Below are 20,695 nucleotides of genomic sequence, written 5' to 3'. Positions count from 1 at the left end.
AGTAGTGTTTATTTTATTTTATTTAAAGTAGTGTTTAGCTAGAGTGAATAAACTATCCTTCCCTTGAGTGCAAAGAGTTAAAAAAAGTTTTTGTTTTGTGTGTGTGTTTTTCCCCCTTAGACACTTGTTTGTAAATGTAGGACTTGGCTACCCCTGCTGTCAGTAGCTGCCTTTGTACTGTGGCTCGCGCTGGGCTGGGCTTTATTTAGAATCATAGCGAATCAAAGGAAATTAGATGTTCATGCCTCTCTCTGCTTCCTGGGGTTTACCCTTCCTCTTGTAGGCATCCTTCCTGGCTCTTGCAGTGAAAGCTATGCGTCCATGCACCCCCAATGCGCTCTATTCTGCCCTATACTTGTAGCCAGATCCAAACACCTTTTCTTTGCCTCTTGATGCCCTCCCCCACTTGGCCCCCCTTTAGAGTCCCATGCAAATTTGATGTTCCTGCCTATGTTGAATTTAATGTACTTTCCAACTGTTCACCCTTTTCCACTGTGCAATCACAGACACCACCATCCTCACTCCCTGAGAGCTGAGCCAACTTGCTTCCCAATTAGATTTCACACCTGTAGACTCTAATTGGCACAGAAATGCTTGCTAACTTTAGGATTGGCTTAGATTTGATGTTCTCTAGCAAACCTTATTCAACTCCACTTCAAAAGCTAGGCTCCTGAGTTTTAGAGAGTGAGTGGACAGATAGCATATGCTAATCACTGTTCCCCCAAAGAGAAGGCTCACCCATATTGTTGATGGCACATTTAAGAATAAGCGATCTGTTCATTGTTTAGTGCCAAGGAGGCAGCTTGTACCAATGGTGAGAGCAGCACATTAGGAACAAAAAGACCTAAATTCTAGGCTCCATCAGCTTAAGTTAATGGTTTGCTCCATAATTTGGGACAGTTCATTTAGGTGGCTTCTTGATTTTCTTATTTTGCCCTGCCCACTTTCCAGGAAATATCATAGGATCATTAGATCATAGTTTACGAGCTAAAAGGGACCTCAGGGGCCATATTGTCCAACCTCTTCCATGTCATGGATTCCTTGGGTACTTTGGTGAAGTCAATGGACTCCTCAGACTATTTTTTAAAATGGTTAAAATAAAACAAAATGAATAAGATCACAAAGGAAATCAAATATATTAAAATATAGTTACTAAAGACAAAAAGTTCATAGACAGTAAATACTTAATAAATTCTTGTCAACTTTTCTTGAATTTAATTCTCCAGCAGTATAAAATGTAACTAATCCATGCCTACTTATTTTATACATCTGAATTACTCAAGTATTCTGTAAATTCTCTCCCTCTCCATCCGCCTCCCCTTTCCTTCCTCCCTCCTTCTCCTCCTTTTTCTTCTTTTCCTCACTCCCTCCTTCCCTCTCCTGCTTCTCTTCCCCCCTCCCTCTCCTCTCTTTCTCTTCTGTACTTATAGTAACTTATCCAAGGTCACACAATTAGTATATGTCAGACATGAGATTTGAACCTAGGTCTTCCCAGCTGGGTGGGTGACTCTATCCATTACATTAGATCATGGTCCATAGAATGATCCATATTAACTTATGCATAGTGAAGAACAATTTATACTCTAATACCAATATTATAAAAATGAACATCTTTGAAGACTTTAAAAATCCTATGAAAAATGAAATAATCAGAACCAAGAGAACAATTTATACCACAATAGCAATACTGTAACAGCAAACTGCTTTGAAAGCCTTAAGAACTATGATCAATAATCAATAAAGAGCATTCATGATTCCAGAAAACTGATGATTAAATATGCTATCAATTGCAGAGAAGATGCAGAATAAGGTATCTATCTATCTATCTATCTATCAATCTATCTATCTATCTATCATCTATCTATCTATCTGTCTATATCTTTATCTATATTATATATATATATACACAAATATATATATATATATATATATATATATACATATATATATATATATATATTGTATGTAGCCATTGAGGGAATTAGTTTTGCTCAATTACCACATTTGTTGGAAGGAATTTGATTTTCTTTTATTTTTTAAAAATGGGGTTGGAGGAAAAGAAAATAGTAAATATTCAAAAAAATTAGAGATGATGGTACTCCAGATGTGAAATGATGCATGCACTTTCATATGAAGCCTCTGTATTATCTGCTTTACCTGTTTATTTTTCTTGTAAGACCCCTCTCACAACATGGGAGTAATCTGAAAATTTTATAATAAAAAAATAGGACATATCAATGAAACAGACAAAAATTATTAGGGAATTAACTCTAACCACTAGGCAGTTATCTGTAGCCAGTGAAATAACACTATGTGGGCAATGGATTTTCCCACTGCTATTCCTAAGCAACTTTCAGACCTGACAACAATGGGTTAGGGTGATGGATTTACCAAAAAGATGACAATTTCATCTGTGGTTTGGTTTCATCCTTAGTTACTTCATCCTAGGTCAGCCAGTGCTGCTCTGCCTGGAAGCCTCCTCTTGGCTTTCTTCAGCTTCTTGTGATTGTTAATAGATCCTTGATTCATTTGCCTAAGGAACTTAATCTTTACTTCCTGCTTTGTAGCTTGGGTTCCTTCTCTGTAATTCTCTTAGAACATGATATCATTTAAAAGATGGGGTGAAATAGTTAAGGGCTTCAGTGGGATTTTTTTTCACTACCCCTTTGTGGTTGACTTAGAAAGAGAGAAATGAGAAGGCACAGCTTTTTAAGCGACTCATTTCTATTGATGGTAGGGAATTGGGGATAAATAGCTTAGGTTAAATTCTTCCATCTGCCATGCAAATGTGGAAGGAGTACACATGGAACAGAGGGCACAATTTGGCTGGAGATTAAATTTGCAATTGATATTCTAGGAGGTGTTGCCAATATATGAGAAATAAGTAGAAAGACCTTTGGAAAGCAGAATGTCCGGGTAGGATACATGAGCCAAAATCAAAAGTGACATTCAAGTGAAAAAAAATCAGGGCAATTGACTATAACCAGCAGCATCAATATCCTGCTAAGAAGTAGCTAAATGTTAGTGAATTGAAGGGATCTTGGGCTTTTTCTCTTTCCTAGACTCATTAAAGACGCCCCATATGACCTGAATGTGATAGCATCATCAATTGTAGGATTTAAGCCTGAAAAGAAAGTCGGATGTTATTTAGTCCTCCACATTCATTTTACAGATAAAGAAACTGAGGCTTGGGTAGGTGAAGTGACTTCAGATAATCAGTTTAGAGTCGAAAGGAAATTTTGAGGTCATCTATTCTAACCTGCTTATTTTACAAATAGGGAAAATGAGGCTCTGAGAGATGAAGTGACTTAGGACCATCAGTTTAGGGCTGGAAGGAAAGAGATTATGTATTTCAACCATCTCATTTTACAGATGAGGAAGTCTGAGGTGCTGATTAAGTGACTTGCTCAAGGTTACTAAGGTTAATATTTAGTATTAGGTCTAGCATTTGAACCGTGGTTCTCTGAGGCTAAATGAAGGACTCTTTCCATTCTGTTTCTATTCACAGTGGTGCTATGAGTCTGTATTTTTTTTAAATACCATTTAAAAAATTTCTAAATATATAATTAATACCAAGCAGATTCCAGGATAGTCCTCTGAATGTGAGTCTAGGGTTCTGGTTTGTCTATTGGGATTACCACAAAGTAACTCACATCTTAATATGAGAGAGTATCAGGAGTCCAATTTCTCTAGGGTCAATGGGAGTTGGAAAGAATTGGGAAATTGATGTGGGCTACTCAAGGGTCAGGTTTTGTTGAGATGAAGAGACCTCCCTGAGAGGTTCAGATTAGACCAGTCCTGATGAAAGCCCAAGCAGTTTAGCTGGATCGTGACCAGAGTAATTCAGCAAACTGAGCAGATGTTCATCTTGTCACAGTCAGCTCACTGAGCCACCCCTGCTGCCTATATAGTCTATTCATTTAGTAACAAAAGAACAATAGGCCACAAGGTGGGAAGTAAAGACTCAATGAGATTTGTATTGGTCATACCAATCAGATAGGAAGAATAAAATCCAATTGGTTTGAGAGATAAATAGGGAGGCAACTAAGCTAGGGCAAAAATGAGGAAACATTTTTCTAGGACACGATGGTAAAACATTACCTGAAATGGTAGTCTTCAGCACTTTGCTCATACAAAAATAGCTGGAATTGAAAGCGATAGAAAGATTAAGGGATTGGAAGGGTTTCTATCTGAGGTAAGATTAAAAGAACTAAATACTCTATGTATAATTTGGAAAAGCAGGACAAAAGAGGTCATGTTAATCATCTGCAAATATTTGAAGGGCATAAGAACAGGGAAGGCTGGGGAAATACTTAACAGGGAGAAGCATACTGATTTAGGCAAATGAGATTCAAGGTTTTTATATTTTCTTTAAAAGATAGATCTAATATTACTGAAACTTTCCAACTTAAGACAAAGGTTTAATAGACACAGGTAAAGTACAGAAGCTCAATTCTTTTAGACTGGACTCTGGGGACTTCCTACTAATGGGCCTAAGGTGCAGAAATAAGTTTTAAATAAGCACAATGGAAATGTATATCTCTGAGTGAGATAATGAACATTGTCCCTCTGAGCAGACTGTTGACAATTTCAGAAAATAGGAAGTTAATATGGGTGTCAAAATAATTTATTCCCTCAAACTAAAGGCATCATTTTTATATGAAAAAATTGTCTATCTTATTTTATATCTTTAAGAAATGTAGTGTGATAGAGAAAAAAGTGTTCAATACTGGATCTGAAGTAAAAAAAAACAACTGGGTTTGAATCCCAGCTTACCTACTTGCTACCTGAGTAACCTTGGGTAAATTATTTATCCTCTCCTGGCCTCTTATCTTCATTTGTAAAATGTAGATTAGATTTGATGGTCTCTCCTGGATCTAGGAGAAATATAGGGAGTTCCCAAAATCTTAATATAGTTTTAACCTATTAAAATTTAAAACTTCACTGGGACTTCCTGTATGTATGTATGTATGCATTCATGCATGTATGTGTGTATATATAATATATGTATATAAACAGCTATTTATCCATAGAGACACATATCTATGTATAGATATATGTACATATATGTACACTTTACATGTATATGTGCATATGTATTTGTGTACACATGCATGTGTGCGCACATACATATAATGTTATGCAGTCATTTTTCAATCGACTATTTGTGACCCCATTTGGAGTTTTCTTGGCAAAAATACTGGAATGCTTTGCCATTTCCTTCTCTAGCTCATTGTACAGATGAAGAAACTGAGGCAAACTGGGTTAAGTGACTGTCTGAGGCCAGATTTGAACTCAGGATGATGAGTCTTCCTGATTCTAAGCCCAATGTTCTAGCCACTGTACCATGTAGCTGATAAATACATATAATATATGCATGTACGAATACATATATACACATGTACACTATGTATATATGTGCATATGTATGTGCTTATTAGACATATACTTTTATTCCACAAGTGTTTATTAAGCACCTTCAATATTCCAGGCACTGTCCTAGGTGCTTGGGATATAAATACAAAAGTAAAACTATCCCTGTCTTCAAGGAGCATATATTTTATAAGGGAAACAATATAATAAATAGATGTATATAAAATATATTAGAAGTCAATGCAAAGTATTTGAGATCTTGGAAGTACCTTGGAGAGCATCTTTTATAGGTGGGAAAACAGACCCAGAGTGGTCCAAGACTCCACAGCCTGGAGTGGCATAAATGAAACAAACCCTCAGGTTTCCTTATTCATGCATAATCCAGAGCTCATTTTAAAACATGGGACTATGCCCAAATTGTCTTCTGTATTCAAATCATGAGCATTTGAATGAGACCTTGTCCACATTTATCTAGTTGAACAGATATCAGTGATTCATTTACTATATCCTTTAGAGTTTACAAAGTTCAATTTGCCACAACTTTAATGTAGTTCAGGAAAAAATATTGCTTCACCAGTTCTCAGATGTGGGCAATGAAGAATGAGTGATTAAATTACTTTTCTCAGTCCACAGCTAGTAAGTGTCAGAGCCTGCTTGAATCTAGAACCCACCCCCACTCCCACTCCCAAGCTAGAACTGTAACCACTACATGGAGGAAACCCCTTTGTGTCTTTCTAAATTACCAGATGTATATGCTTTAATATTCTGAATGCAGTTTATAAAATTCTTACCTTGTATTACTAGTATTCTTGATTCATAATGTTGTGATCAAAAAAGTGATTGGCTCAAATATGGTATGACTAGATTGAATTGATTCCTATCATGTAAAATGGCTTACAGCATATTCAAAACTGTCCTGGTCAAAGTTTTAAAATGTACTAAATTCCTACAATGCATTCTTCCCTCACAGTGTGAAATCTGAATTTAAAAAAGTATACCTATGTTAAATATTTATTGGGGGTGTGTGTCTGGGGCATAGAGTTGTGATTTCATTTTGTGTGTGAAGTCCCAGTATGGCAATTCCCTCCAGCAGTGTAGATCAAAAACGTATTTGTAAGTGAAAGCATTTGACAGTTAACTGGGGACAGTGGGGGGCAGGGGCTTGTGCCTCCTATGTGGTCTTCCAGTTGGCTTTCATTCCTCTCCAGGATCTATTTCTAACTCTCTGGACTTTCTGTATCATATCCCTAATAAGATAGACACCTTCCTTCCTTCCCTTTTCAGCTCACTTTTATGTTTTGTTTACCACCACTAGGAGGTAAAGAGCAGCCAGGTGGTGCAGTGGGTAGTGCATTGGGATTAGACACATGAAGACTCATCTTCATGAGTTCAAATCTGGCTTCAGAAACTTACTAGATGGGTGAACCTGGGCAGGTTACTTAACACTGTTTGTCTCAGTTGCTTCAACTATCAAAGGATCTGGAAAAGGAAATGGCAAAACACTATAGGATGTTTGCCCAAAATGGGGTCACGAAGAGTTGAACATAATTGAAATGACTCAACAACAACAACAACAATTAGAATGTAAACTCCTTGAAGGCAGGGACTATTTTTTATTTTTGCTTATATTTGTATTCCCAGTGCTTAGCACTGGGAATGTGCCTGACACATAATAAAGTCTAAATAAAAGCTTGTTTATTTATAGCCTTGGTTAGTTAACCTGGGACAATGAGAGTTTAACCATGAATAGTCATTGAACTGGTTTGAATCAGTCAAGACTTGGACCCAAGCTGTGGTCTTCTTTCCATTGGGTTCTACTGCCTTTATAATGACAGAATAAGGGAAAAGTAAATTTGGCAAAGTTTTATATGGAAAGCAGCAGTGCTGTAGTGGAAGGATTCCCCTGGTTGGGTATGAGGAGACCTGGATCCTAATTCTGTCTTTGACATTAACTGCCTGGCTGACCCTGGGGAAATCATTTAACCTCCCATAGTTTCAGGATCCTCATATTTAAAAGAAACAGGTTGGATTTAATTGTCTCTAAGGTCATAGAATCACAGAATTAATAAAATCTTAAAAGAAGAAAGGACCATATTACTCATCTAGCCCACCCCTTTGGCAAATGTTTGAATTAATCCCCTCTACTATATACCCAACAAATAGCTTGATTTCTTCTTTTTAATTTAATTCGGTTCAATAGACATTTATTAAGTATCTCCTTTAAGCAAGGCATTTTGATGGGCTCTGGGAACACCAAGCCAAAGCCCAAAGCACATTCTCTGTCCTCAAGGAGCTTGCCTTCCCTTGGATGAAAAATACATTATAATTTGGAAGGAGAAAGAGACCCAAAGAAAGAGACAGAAAGAGATACAGCTATAGATATAGACATAGATATAGACATAGACATAGACATAGATATAGATGATATAGACATAGAGATAGAGATAGATAAAGATATAAAGATGATATAGCTATAGATACATATATGAGAGAGAGAGAGAGATCAGAGAGACAGTAAGAGAGAGAAAGAGATAGAGAGGGTAGGGAGACAGAGAAAGAAAAAACAATAACAATGAAGGAGGTCAGGAAAGGCTTCCTGTGGGAAGCCGTATTCCTGAGTGGACATTTTGTCAGCATCTCTAATAATGTAGAGCACAGAATCCCAGAAAGTAGCTCATTTGCTTTTTGGCTACCATTAATGGGTTTGTTTTTTTTTTTAGTGAGGCAATTGGGGTTAAGTGACTTGCCCAGGGTCACACAGCTAGTAAATGTTAAGTGTCTGAGGCCCGATTTGAACTCAGGTACTCCTGAATCCAGGGCCGGTGCTCTATCCACTGCTTCACCTAGCCGCCCCTAATGTTTTAAATATAAAAGTATTTTATTATTTTCCAGTTGCATGTAAAGATAGTTTTCAACATTTTTAATAAGATTTCTAGTTTCAAATTTTTCTCCCTCCCTCTCTCCCCTCCCCGCCTTCCCAAGACAGCAAGTAATCTGATATAGGTTATATATGTACAATAACATTAAACATATTTCTACATTAGTCATGTTATAAGAGAAGATTCAGAGCAAAAAGGGAAAACCTCAAAAAAGAAAAACAACAGCACCCCAAACAAAAGAACTAGTATGGTTCAATCTGCATCCATATTCCACAGTTCTTTTGTTTCTGGATCTGGAGCGCCTTTTCCATCATGAGTCCTTTGGAACTATCTTGTACCATTCTATTGCTGAGAAGAATCAAATCTATCACAGTTGATCAAAACATAATGTTGATGATACTGTGTACAATGTTCCCCTGGTTCTGCTCATCTCACTCATCATCAGTTCATGCAAGTCCTTCCAGGTTTCTCTGAAATCTGCCTGCTCATCGGTTCTTACAGTGCAATAGAATTTCATTACATTCATATACCACAATTTGTTCAGCCATTCCCCAATTGATGGGCAGCCCCTCAATTTCCAATTCCTTGCCACCACAAAAAGAGCAGCTATAAAAATTTTGGTAGATGTGGGTCCTTTTCTCTTTCTTATGATCTTTTTGGGAAAAAGACACTCTATAGCTTTGTGCTACTTTGGACAAGTCACTTAACCTCAGTTTCCACATCTGTAAAATGGGAGTAATAGCATCTACTACTTTACAGGGTTGTTAGGAGGATCAAGTGAGTCCACAAATGTAAAGTACTTCATGAACCTTAAAGTTCTATGTAAATGCTAGTGGTTATCATGAGGGCTAGATGCTTTGGCATCCTGAGTTAAGAGGCAGTGAGATAGCACAGTGGTTAGAGTGCTTGGCCTACAATTATGAAGACCTGATTTCAAATCTAGTCCCAAACCATTATTACCTGTGTGACCGTGGGAAAATCACTTAACCTATCTCTGCTTCAGTTTACTCATCTATCAAAAGGGTATAATAATGATACTTCCTTCCTAGGGTTGTTTTGAAAATAAAATGGAATAATATTTATAAAGTGCTTTGCAAACCTTGAAGAGCAATATGATAAGCCGAGTAACAGACTTTTCAGTAAATATGTTAAAGTGTGAATCTCTTGGAAATCAGTAGATTTACAGCTGTAAGGGAATTTTGAGGTTAATTAAAACTATTCTTCTTACAGATAAGGGAACTGGGGATCAGAAAATTTAAGCAACTTATTCAGGGTAATACCTATAGTAAATAACAAGACATCTGAGGCCTTGAAGTTAGATACCTGGGCTCCAGATGCAAAATTCATTTCACAGCACCATGATTTCCCTGACCTATTCTTAGATCTGTAACCAACTAAGGTGGGGAAAGCAGGGCTTTGCTCCTGGGTATTAAAATTTAGAGATTGTAAAAATGTTAACACAGGAACACATGCACCCCTTCAGCATCAGAGAAGCTCCTCTACAAAGAATTCTTAACCTAAGGCCTTTGATATCTCTATCTATTCCAATAAAACTGATTTGCTTTAGAACTCTATGAATGTCATTTTGTGTATTTAAAAATATTATTCTGAGAAGGGGGTCTATAGGATTTTCCCGACTTCCATAGTGATCCTTGTTGCAAAAATATTTATGAACCTTTGCCCTATAATAACTTATTCCCATCCTGTTCCACTTGACTGTGCCCTAATTATTTCTTGAAGTATTTTACATCATGAATTACAAAGTTGGTTTAAGGACACATAATTGCTGTTATGTGCCCCAGGCATCACAACTGCTAGTTACAGATCTAAATTTCTGCAACCAACCTCCTCCCAACAAACACACCTTCCATTTATTAGATTTTTAAAAATAGAAATAAGCTTAATCTTTTTTTTAAAATGGTTTATAGGATTTATTTATTACTTAACATCGAATACTTAAGATTATTTTTGAATTATAATGAGAGAATAAAATTCATGGAGGCTTTGAAATGTTCATTAATAAGTCATAGTCTGGAAGGATTGAAGGTTAATTGTTCAGGGTCTAAGTGTATGCATATATGTGTACTTAATGTAAAGTTCTAGGTTTTCTTACCATCAAAAGGGAAGAAATCTCTCTTCCAAAAGGGACTCATCCACAAAAGTAATGGGATGGTAGGATATAAAATAATTTTACTGCTGGCTGTAAATCTTTGTGGAATAGAATCCTAATCTTTTTATGAAAACATGGGGCATACTTCTAGCTGCTGATTAGCTGCATGTAGAAACTACAGAGAATGGTAAGTATTCTAGTCATCTATTCTAATTAAAATTTAAATTGAAATCTGGGTTCTAATGAAGAGAAGCTTAGTGTGGGTCCTCTGGGAACTGTTCAGAGGGCAAGGGGAAGAAAGCACAAAGGCAAAAAGAGATTTCACTCAGACATTTTCTCCATGTGTATTATATTTGAATACAATATACATATATATATTTCATATGCATGCATATATATACATATATGTATATATACATATACACACAGGGAGACACACAGTGAGAGCAAGAGAGAGAGCAAGAGCGAAAGCGAGAGTGAGGGAGCAAGAGGGGGAGAGAGAGAGAAAGAGAGAGAGAGAGAGAGAGAGAGAGAGAGAGAGAGAAATGCTTTCTTTTTCTGAAATGGAAAGAGACAAAATGTATTCTACCCCCCCCCCAAAGAAGATGCAAATGAAATACAAAAAATGGAATTGTAGATGTTGGATGTTATAACTATATGTTGTATCTTGAAATTAACTGGCAGTTTATTTGAAATTAATGAGGAGATTTCTCTGTTTTCAAATTGGATTCATTACCACTCATCTTGGTGACAGGATCTAGTTGAGGCAGATGGCAGAGCTTTCCATGTCAAAGGTCACTGTCGCTCTGAAAAACCCAAATGTATTGAAGAGTTTAAGGGGTTTCTAAAACAAACCTTTCTTTATAGATTTTGTTGGCCAGCAATGAAAAGTAGCTTTGACAAATTATGACTCTTTTCTTTTCTTTTGCTTTCTTTTCTTTTCTTTTCTCTTCTCTTCTCTTCTCTTCTCTTCTCTTCTCTTCTCTTCTCTTCTCTTCTCTTCTCTTCTCTTCTCTTCTCTTCTCTTCTCTTCTCTTCTCTTCTCTTCTCTTCTCTCTTCTTTTTTCCTTTTCTTTCCTTTCATCCCCTCTCCTCTCCTTCCCTCTCCTCTGTCCCCTCCCTTTTCTTTTCTTTTCAGGAGTGGCAGGGTATAGTCTATTTCTGATACCTTAACATTGTAGATTCTTTTGTTTAGAATTTCCTTCTCCAAACCAATACTTGCCTCTAACTTAGAAGAGTTGTTTGGGATATGGATAGGACAAGTGACTTGCTTAAGGTTACATAGCTAATGTGATCTAAGCCTTCCCAATGCTAAGGCTGACTCTCTAGCCCCTTTATTATGCTGTGTCTCTAAATTCTGTCTCCTTAGTGTTTCGTATATAAAAAAGAATCTTTACAAAGAAGATAAAGTCCAAGGAACCATTTGGTCAATGTGTTTATGACTTTTGACTATGTAAAATGAAAAATTGCAAAAGAAAAGTGATCATTCCAAGTGGTACTATATTTGGATTCTGTTTGGAATCATAGGACCTTGGTTCAAATTCTGACCCTGTCACTTATTACCTGCGTATTGTTAGGCAAATGATTTAGGCTCTTGGAGCCTCTGTTTTTCCATAGAGAAAATGACAAGTGTGAGCCAGATGTCCACTAAAGTGCTTCAAATCTATGAGTCTATCAACTCAAAGTAGTGTGTGTAGAAAAGTAGAAGATTCCTTTTTATGAATATTTTAAATAACTTCTATCCTAGCCCCTTCACAAAGGAACCTTTGGAAGAAAAAAACCCAAATCAAATTCACTGTATATTTTTGTTGTTTAATAAGCTCTCTATTTCCTAATTGAAGTAAGAACCCATGAAAGACAATAGGATCACAGATTTAGAGTTTCAAAGGGACCTTCGAGGTCATCTAGGCCAAAGGTTTCAATTTATGGATACCATCAGGGATCATCTTTGTCTTTCTTTGTATCCACAGGGCTTAACATAATGTCTGGTACATAGTAAATACTTAATAAATGTTAGGAGATAGATTGGTTGGTAAACTGATTAAAAGAATTTACCCAAGGTCACATAGATTTGATCAGGATTTGAACTCAGTTCTTCCAATTCCAAACCCAGCACTCTTTTCCATTGCTTATTAGCTGTCATATTGTCTGTCTGTCATGTCTCTGCCCTTCTCTCTCTCTCTCTCTTACTCTGTGCCTCCTTCTGTCTCTACCTGTCTGTCCATCTCTTCTCTTGTCTCTGTCTCTTAGTCTCTTCTCCTCTCTGTCCTTTTCCTTCTGATAGGCTCTCTCCTACTGCATTTCCCCATATGGACTCTCTTGGGTTAATTGGAGGAACTGAAATTAATTATCTGCTCCAGATTTCTTCTCCTCAAAGAACAAAGACATTTCATCAGCTGGAAAATATCTGAAGTCTTCTTGCCGCCAGAGGAAAGTAATGAACACAGCATTAAGACAGCCTTCCCCTGGCTGTGAGCTCTCCCTCAGATGAAAGTTAACTCCTCTTTCACAGGCACTGTGAGTGGCAGGTCACGGGCTACTGAGAGAGCTCTCACAGAGAAATCTATCAGGAAGGAAAATTCAATGTTGCTTCACAAGCCTCCCTCTGTCACTGCAGACATGGCGACCCACAGCCACAATATTTCCCCAGCAGTATTTTCAGGAGGAGCCATCAGGAGGAAAAAAAAAAACACCATCAGAAACAGCAAGGGCCAATCTGACACAGACGACCAGTTGAGTTTGATTAAAATGTACTAAAACCCTAATTTTTTTCTACCCCCATTTTTAATGGTAAGCCTCTGTCAATGTTGCTTAATGTCATTGTTGCTAATGAAATTGTCAGACATGCCACTTTTGCTGAATACCAACTTTTGTTAGAAATCGGTCCTCCAATTACTGCTGGCTCTATATGATTAAGTCCATCAAAGGGAGACCAGGTTTCAGACAGCACTAGGTCTTTGAAGAATTTCTCTGTGCTTTTTTGTTGAGCTCATCAGAATGGTTACAAGAATTTAAAATAGCTTAAAATAAATCATTTTGAATTTTTTCTTGGTGCTTTTTCTTTTAATTTTCCCAAACTGGATCTCAGATTTCACTGGCAGTGGAAACTACCTTCCAGTACAAATGGGTAAAATGTAACTGAGGTGGGAAGCCTTGTGTTTCAATCCTGCCTTAAACAGTTGTGTTACCTTGGATAAGTCATATAACCTCTCTTTGCCTCAGTTTCTTTTTATGTAAAATGGGGATAATGATAGCACCTACTTGAGAGTGTTTTGAGAATTCATTTGAGATAACATTTAAAGCACTTGACAGACTTTAACACTCTATATAAATGTTAGCTATTGATTTACAATCTTAGAGACTACCCTGGAGCATTAGGAAATTAAATGGTTTTTGGTTTTTTGTTGGTTTTGTTTTTGCATGTGTGCGCAACTCGAATGTGACAAGGCAAGGTTTGAATCTGGATGGTGGAGAAAAGAGGGGGATTTACCTCAGCTCTTCTGAACTCCCCTCCAAACAATTTTGAAATGAATTCTGGAGCAGCAGAACTCACAAAAGAAGGGGGTGAAATACTTTCCTGGCCCAAGACAATTAGAAGGTTGGCAGTAAAGGTCTGCCTCACAGGGGTGATAGTGCAGTCCAGTGCAGGCTATGCCCCAGCAAACCAGCAGCAAGCCTGGAGGGGGTGACTTGGGGGCAGATGCTGCTTCCAGAGCTCTCAGGCCACAGAAGGTGAGGAGGTCAGATGACTTGTCAGAAGGAGATCACAGGGGCCCTTTGGTGGCACTGGGGGAAGGACTAGTTTGCTTTGCCCATACATGGATCTGGGTTCCAGTCCTGGGTCTCAGTTACAAGGAGAGGAGGGATGTTAGTGCAATCAGAGCTTCCAAGAGGGGACCCTGGTCATAGTTCCAGGGCGGGAAAGAGTGTTTATGGTCATTCACAGGATAGGAGAGCAGTGAACACACCTCTCATATCATATCACCTTGGAAGAACTTAAAACTTACAGACCTTCAGAACTCACTCTCAGAGCAGAAGCAGGAGAGCCCCACAGTAACATAGAGGTAAAAGTCAAGAAATAGGCTGGATAAATGAACAAAGAACAACAAAAAAGGACCTGATTGTAGAAAGTTACTATGGTGACCAAGAAGCTCAAACACAAACTCAGAACACAACAAAGCTACATCCAAAGCCTCTATATCTAAGCATCCAGAAAGAAACAATTAAAATATTGTGGAGCCACAGTCAGGACAACACAAGATTTAGCTGCTTCTACACTAAAGAATTGGAGGGCTTGGAACATGATATTCTGCAGGGCAAAGGAAGTAGGATTACAAGGAAGAGTAGGCTACCTAGCAAAACTGAGTATAATCTTTCAGGGGAAAAATGGATAGTCAATGAAATAGATAACATTCAAGTATTACAGATGAAAAGAACAGAGTTGAATAGAAAATTTGACATTCAAATAAAAAATGCAAGAGAAGCATGAAAAGGCAAATAGGAAAGAGAAACCATAAGGGATTCAATAAGGTCAAACTGTTTACATTCCTACTTGGGAAGATGATACTTGTAACTCCTACATTAGGGCAGTTAAAAGGAGTATATATAGAGGATGTGAGTGTGAGATGAATGTGAGGGGATGCTATCTAAAAAATAAATAAGGGGTGAGAAAGAGGAATGCACTGAGAGAAGGGGAAAGGAATAGGTAGAATGGGGTAAATTATCTCACAAAAAAGATGTGAAAGAGCTTTTACAATGTAGGGGAAGATGGGGGAGGTGGAGGGAAGCAAGTTAACCTTACTGTCATTGGAATTGGCTCAAAGTGGGAATAATATACATACTCAGTACGGTATAGAAATCTATCTTACTCTACACGTAAGTAGAAGGGGAAAGCAATAAAAGGGGTGCTGCTAGATGAGGGTGCTGCTAGAAGGGAGGAAAGATTGAATTAAGCAGTAGTCAGAAGCAAAACACTTTTGAGGATGAACAGGATGAAAGGAGAGAGATAAGAATAATTTGGGAAAATAGGATATATGGAAATACACAATTAGTAATCATAACTATGAAAATAATAACAGCAAGTTTCACTGATAAAGGCCTCATTTCTCAAATACATAGAACAATTGAGTCAAAAATTAAAAAATAAGACCCATTCTCCAATTGATGAATGGTCAAATTATATGAATAGGCAGTTTTCAGAAAAAGTAATCAAAGTTAACTATAGTCATATGAAAAATGCCCTAAATCATTATTGACTACAGAAATCCAAATTAAAATAACTCTGAAGTACTGCCCCATATGGATCAGATTGACCAGTATGACAGAAAAGGAAAATGACAAATGTTAGAGGGCATGTGGGAAAACTGAGACATTAATGCACTATTGGTGGAGTTGTGAACTTAGTCAAGCATTTCTGGAAAGCAAGTTGGAACTATTCCCCCCAAATTATAAAGCCATGCATACCTTTGAACCAGCAATGCTACTACTAGGTCTGTATCCTAAAGAGGTAAAAAGCAAAAAGGAAAAGAATCTATATTTACACAAATATTTATAGCAGTTCTTTTAGTGGTGTCAAAGAATTAGAAATTAAGGGGATGCTCATCAATTGGGGGATGGTTGTAATGGAAAACTGTTTACCATAAGAAATGATGAGCAGGATGATTTTAGAAAAACATGGACTTACATGAGCTGATGAAAAAATGAAATGAGCAGAACCAGGACACCATTATATACAGTAAGAGCAATTTTCAACAACTTTGAATTTTGGCTATTCTCAGCAATACAATGATCCCAGACAATTCTGAAAATGAAAAATGCTATGAAAAAACACTATTCTGAAAATGAAAATCATGATGAAAAAATGCTATCTACTCCCAGAGAAAGAACTGATAGAATATGAATGCAAATTGAAACATTTTTGAATCTATTTTTCTTGGGATGTTTTTTAGGTCTGTGTTTTCTTTCATAACATGACTAATATGGAAATATATTTTGCTTGATTGCACATGTATAACCTGTATCAAATTGTCTGCCTTCTCACTGAGGGAAGACAGGAGGGAGGGAAAGAATTTAGAACTTCTATTTTTTTAAAAAAGAATGTTAAAATTGCTTTTGTATGTAACTGGTGAAAAATAAAATATTAAATAAATGTTTTTAAAATGTAACAAAAATAAATAAAATGAAATAAAATATTTCCATCATGAATGCCTGAAAGCATTCTCTTTCATTGAATTCCCATCTCCCCCCACCCCGAATAATTATACTTAGTTTTGTTGGGTAGGTGATTCTTGGTTGTAATTCCAATTCTTTTGCCCTCCAGAATATCATTTTTTAAGCCTTCTGATACTTTAATGTAGAAGTTGCTAGGTCTTGTGTCACACCGACTGTGGCTCCACCATACTTGAATTGTTTCTTTCTGGCTGCTTGCAGTATTTTCTCCTTGACCTGGGAGTTCTGGAATTTGACTATAATATTCCTGTAGGTTTTCATTTAGGGATCTCTTTCAGGAAGTTATTGGTAGATTCTTTCAATTTCTGTTTTACCTCCTGCTTCTAGAACATCAGAGCAATTTCCCCTGACAATCTCTTGGAAAATGATGTCTAACGTCTTTTTATTGATCATGGCTTTCAGTCCAATAATTTTCAAATTATGTTTCCTGGATCTATTTTCCAGGTCAGCTGTTTTTCCAAGGAGATATTTCACATTGCCCTCTATTTTTTCATTCTTTTGGTTTTGCTTTTTTGTGTCTTGATTTCTCATAAAATCATTAGCTTCCATTTGCTCAATCCTAATTCTTAAGCAATTATTTTCTTCAGAGAGCTTTTGTATCTCCTTTTCCATTTGGCTTTTCAAGCTGCTGATTTTTTTTTCATGACCCTCCTGCATCACTCTCATTTCACTTTCCATTTTTTCCTCTACCTCTATTACCTTATTTTCAAAGTCATTTTGAGCACTTCTATGGCCTGAGACCAATTCATATTTTTTCTTGGAAGCTTTGCATGTGGGAGCTTTGACTTTGTTATCTTCTTCTGAGGGTATATTTTGATCTTCCTTGTCACCAAAGAAACTTTCTCATGTCTGCATTTTTCTTCTGTATGCTCATTTTGCCAGCCTATTTCTTGGCTTTTAACTCCTTCTTAAAGTGGAGCACTCCTTCCAGGACACATTGTCCCAAGGTTCAAGGGGACCTAGGTGGTATGATTGAAGGAGAGGCATGCACTATGCACTCCCCTGGCCTGTGCTCTGGTTGGTAAGTAACCAAAGGCCTACTTGCTCTTTAACCTGGGAACGGAATTCTGTTTCACCATGGTTCTAAGCTCAGCCATACCTGTGCCCCTCCCCCATCTCAGCCTCTACTCAAGACTGCTTCCCAGTTCTGAGCATGGGCAACACAATGGAGTTCTGCCTCAGAGCCAGCAGAGACCCCTGCAGTCTCCCCATGTGGCCAACCACTTGGCCCTCTCACTGGTCTGTAAGCTGAGTTCCAGAAGTAGCTGCTGCCTCAGATGATTTGAAGTCTCTGGAGGTCTGATTCTCTGGGGCTGGGCCTGAGTCTGTGTGGGGCAGAAAAGGTATGCACTGCACTCTCACCCCTGGTACAACAGACCTTTTCTTCCAGCCTTCTAAGCCATCTTTGGCTGAAAAATTATCTCACGTTATCCTTTTGTGGATTCTGCTACTCCAGGAATTGTCTTGTGGTATTATTTGAAGGAATTTGGAGGGATTTGGGGGAGAGCTCTGAGGAGTCACTGCCTGTCCTCGGCCATCTTGGTTCACCTGAAATGAAATATTTCTAAACATTGTAAATCAATTTAGAATGATTCATTCTTATATATGAATTGCTGTAAGATCCCTTTGTCTTCCAATCTGTGTGCTCTTTCTCCTGCTGTATCCTACCACAGATACATAACATTCCTCCATCAAATATGTATATTTTTCAGTTAAGGTATCCCCATCACCAAGTATTTTCATTCATAAGATGACAGTTTTAGAGGTGGACAAGACCTCAGTGGTCTTGAAATTCAACCCTCACATTTTACAGAAGAGGAAGTGGAGGTCTAGCATAGCTTCTGGTATGTAGTAAGTGCTTGAAAAGTGTGTTGGTTGTACATGGTTAGGTCCAATGAATCTTCCCAACTTCTTCCTCCTAAGGGTTTTCATCACCTCTTCACATAATACCTTAGTCACATAGCTAGGATGTAGTATAGTTAGAATTTGAAACAAAGCTCCTCTGACTCCAAATACAGCATTCTTTGCACTGTATTGTCATTGACACTTTATTATAAGTTAGTTTTTAGGTGACTTTATTGGTTAATTGAGAGCAGAAGACTAAGCAAAAGGTGTTTGTGTGTTAGAGGGAGAGGATTGTGACTAAAATGAGGAATTTGGACTTGATTCCTAAGATTTTGTCCATTGCTAATCCTGGATTTTCCACTGGGGAATTATATAGTGGAGTTTGGTTAATTATCTGCTTTATTGTGAAATGAAGTTGGTAAAGGCAAATCATCTCTGATAATTCTGAAGTGTTTTCCATTAAAAGATGATAGGATTTTTCTCTCCAAAAGAGATAGTTGTTAGAGCAAGGAGGTGATAAGGAAGAGAACAAAAGAAGAAAGGAGGAATGAAGGAAAGAAAGAAAGAAAGAAAGAAAGAAAGAAAGAAAGAAAGAAAGAAAGAAAGAAAGAAAGAAAGAAAGAGAAAGAAAGAAGAAACTAGAAAGTGAGAAATGACATTGAGGCATCATTTTTTTAAATGCAAAGAAGACAAGGAAGGCTAGAAAGAAACACAGACAAAAAGGCCACTTTGAAAGCTACAGATTTAAAAGCTACAGGTTTACATTCTTAGAAAGAAAAATAAGCTGTGCATAATTGAGACCTGCAGTTTCATGAAAAATTCATTATTTTTTTCTTCTGGATATGCAAATATTCATTTGGCATTTAAGATCAGAATAAAAAAATTAAAAAAAAAACCTTTAAGGAAAATATCTATGCATACATCAAGGGAATTCTGTTTTTTTTAAAGTCTATCATTTTGTTTTTCTTTTTTAAGTTTTATTGATGCCATCAGTTTCTAAATTTATCACTCCCCTACCCTACCCAGTGAACCTTCCCTTGAAATAATGATTTTAAAAATTTATCAAACCAACCAATGTATTGACTATCCATGAAATACTCCACACCTATATTTTCCCTTTTCCCCCACCTCTTTAATGAAAGGATGGAGGTGATTTAGCTATTCTCTAAGGTCAAGCTTGGCCATATTACACAGTGTTCAGTTGGCTTTATGAATTGTTCTATTTACATTGTTGTAGTCAATGTTCATATTGTTTTCCTGTTTCTGTCTTCTTCATTTTGCATTAGTTCATAGGTTTTTGTATATTTGTCTGAATTCCTCACATTCATTATTTATTATCAATATTCCACTACTTTCATCTATCACGTTAAAAAATCTATTCCCTAATTAATAGACATCTACTTTGTTTGCAATTATTTGCTACAAAAATGTTTCTATGAATATTTTGGCATATATGGTACTTTTATTCCTGCCTTTAACCTCCTTGGGGTATATCCCCAACAGAGGAGTTTTTGAGTCAAATAGTACAGACATTTTAGTTCTCTTTTTTGCATAATTCAAAATTGTTTACCAGAACAATTGGACCAACTCATAGATCTTCCAACAGCATATCAGCATGAACAGGCAGGCTTTTGCACGTGATTTCCTACAGGAAAATATAGTCCCACAAGTAACATAGAGATATATAGAATATAAGAATCTGCAGTATTTACTCTTCATTGATTTAAAAAAAAATGTCTCAAGGAAGCCAAATGCAGGTTTGAAGGCTTTGCTCAGACAAGCTGTTTCTCATGTGTTCCTATAAATCACGAGACTTCATGACAGATGTGATTCTTCCTTACAAAACTTGTGTTTTTCCATTGCTCTGTGAACTTAAGGTTTTAATTCTTCAAGTAAATTCAGTTCAGTCAAAGAAATTTCTATTGTGTCAACCATGTTCCTAGCACTTTAGTACGGCCTGGGAAGTGGTGAGGTGATGGTTGTACATGAATGGATTCATTAAAAAAACACCAACCTTATTAAGTATTTACTATGTGCCAAGTACTGTGCTAAGTTTTGTGATAAAAATACAATAGCAAGATAGTCCATGATCTTAAGTGGCTTACATTCCAAATATAAGGGGAGATAATGTATATAAGTGGTTTGATTACAATGTGTGGCGAGGCTTTGAGAGATTGTTGGGGGCAAAGCCATAGAACAGATGGAAAGATCCAGTGTTCTGGAAAGATCTGCAGCAGGGAAGTTGGCAAGGTCTTGCATC

The sequence above is a fragment of the Dromiciops gliroides genome, chromosome 5, assembly GCF_019393635.1.
Source record: "Dromiciops gliroides isolate mDroGli1 chromosome 5, mDroGli1.pri, whole genome shotgun sequence".
NCBI classification, from domain to species: Eukaryota; Metazoa; Chordata; class Mammalia; order Microbiotheria; family Microbiotheriidae; genus Dromiciops; species Dromiciops gliroides.
The sequence above is the reverse complement of the archived record's forward strand: the minus strand, read 5'-3'. Positions refer to the sequence as shown.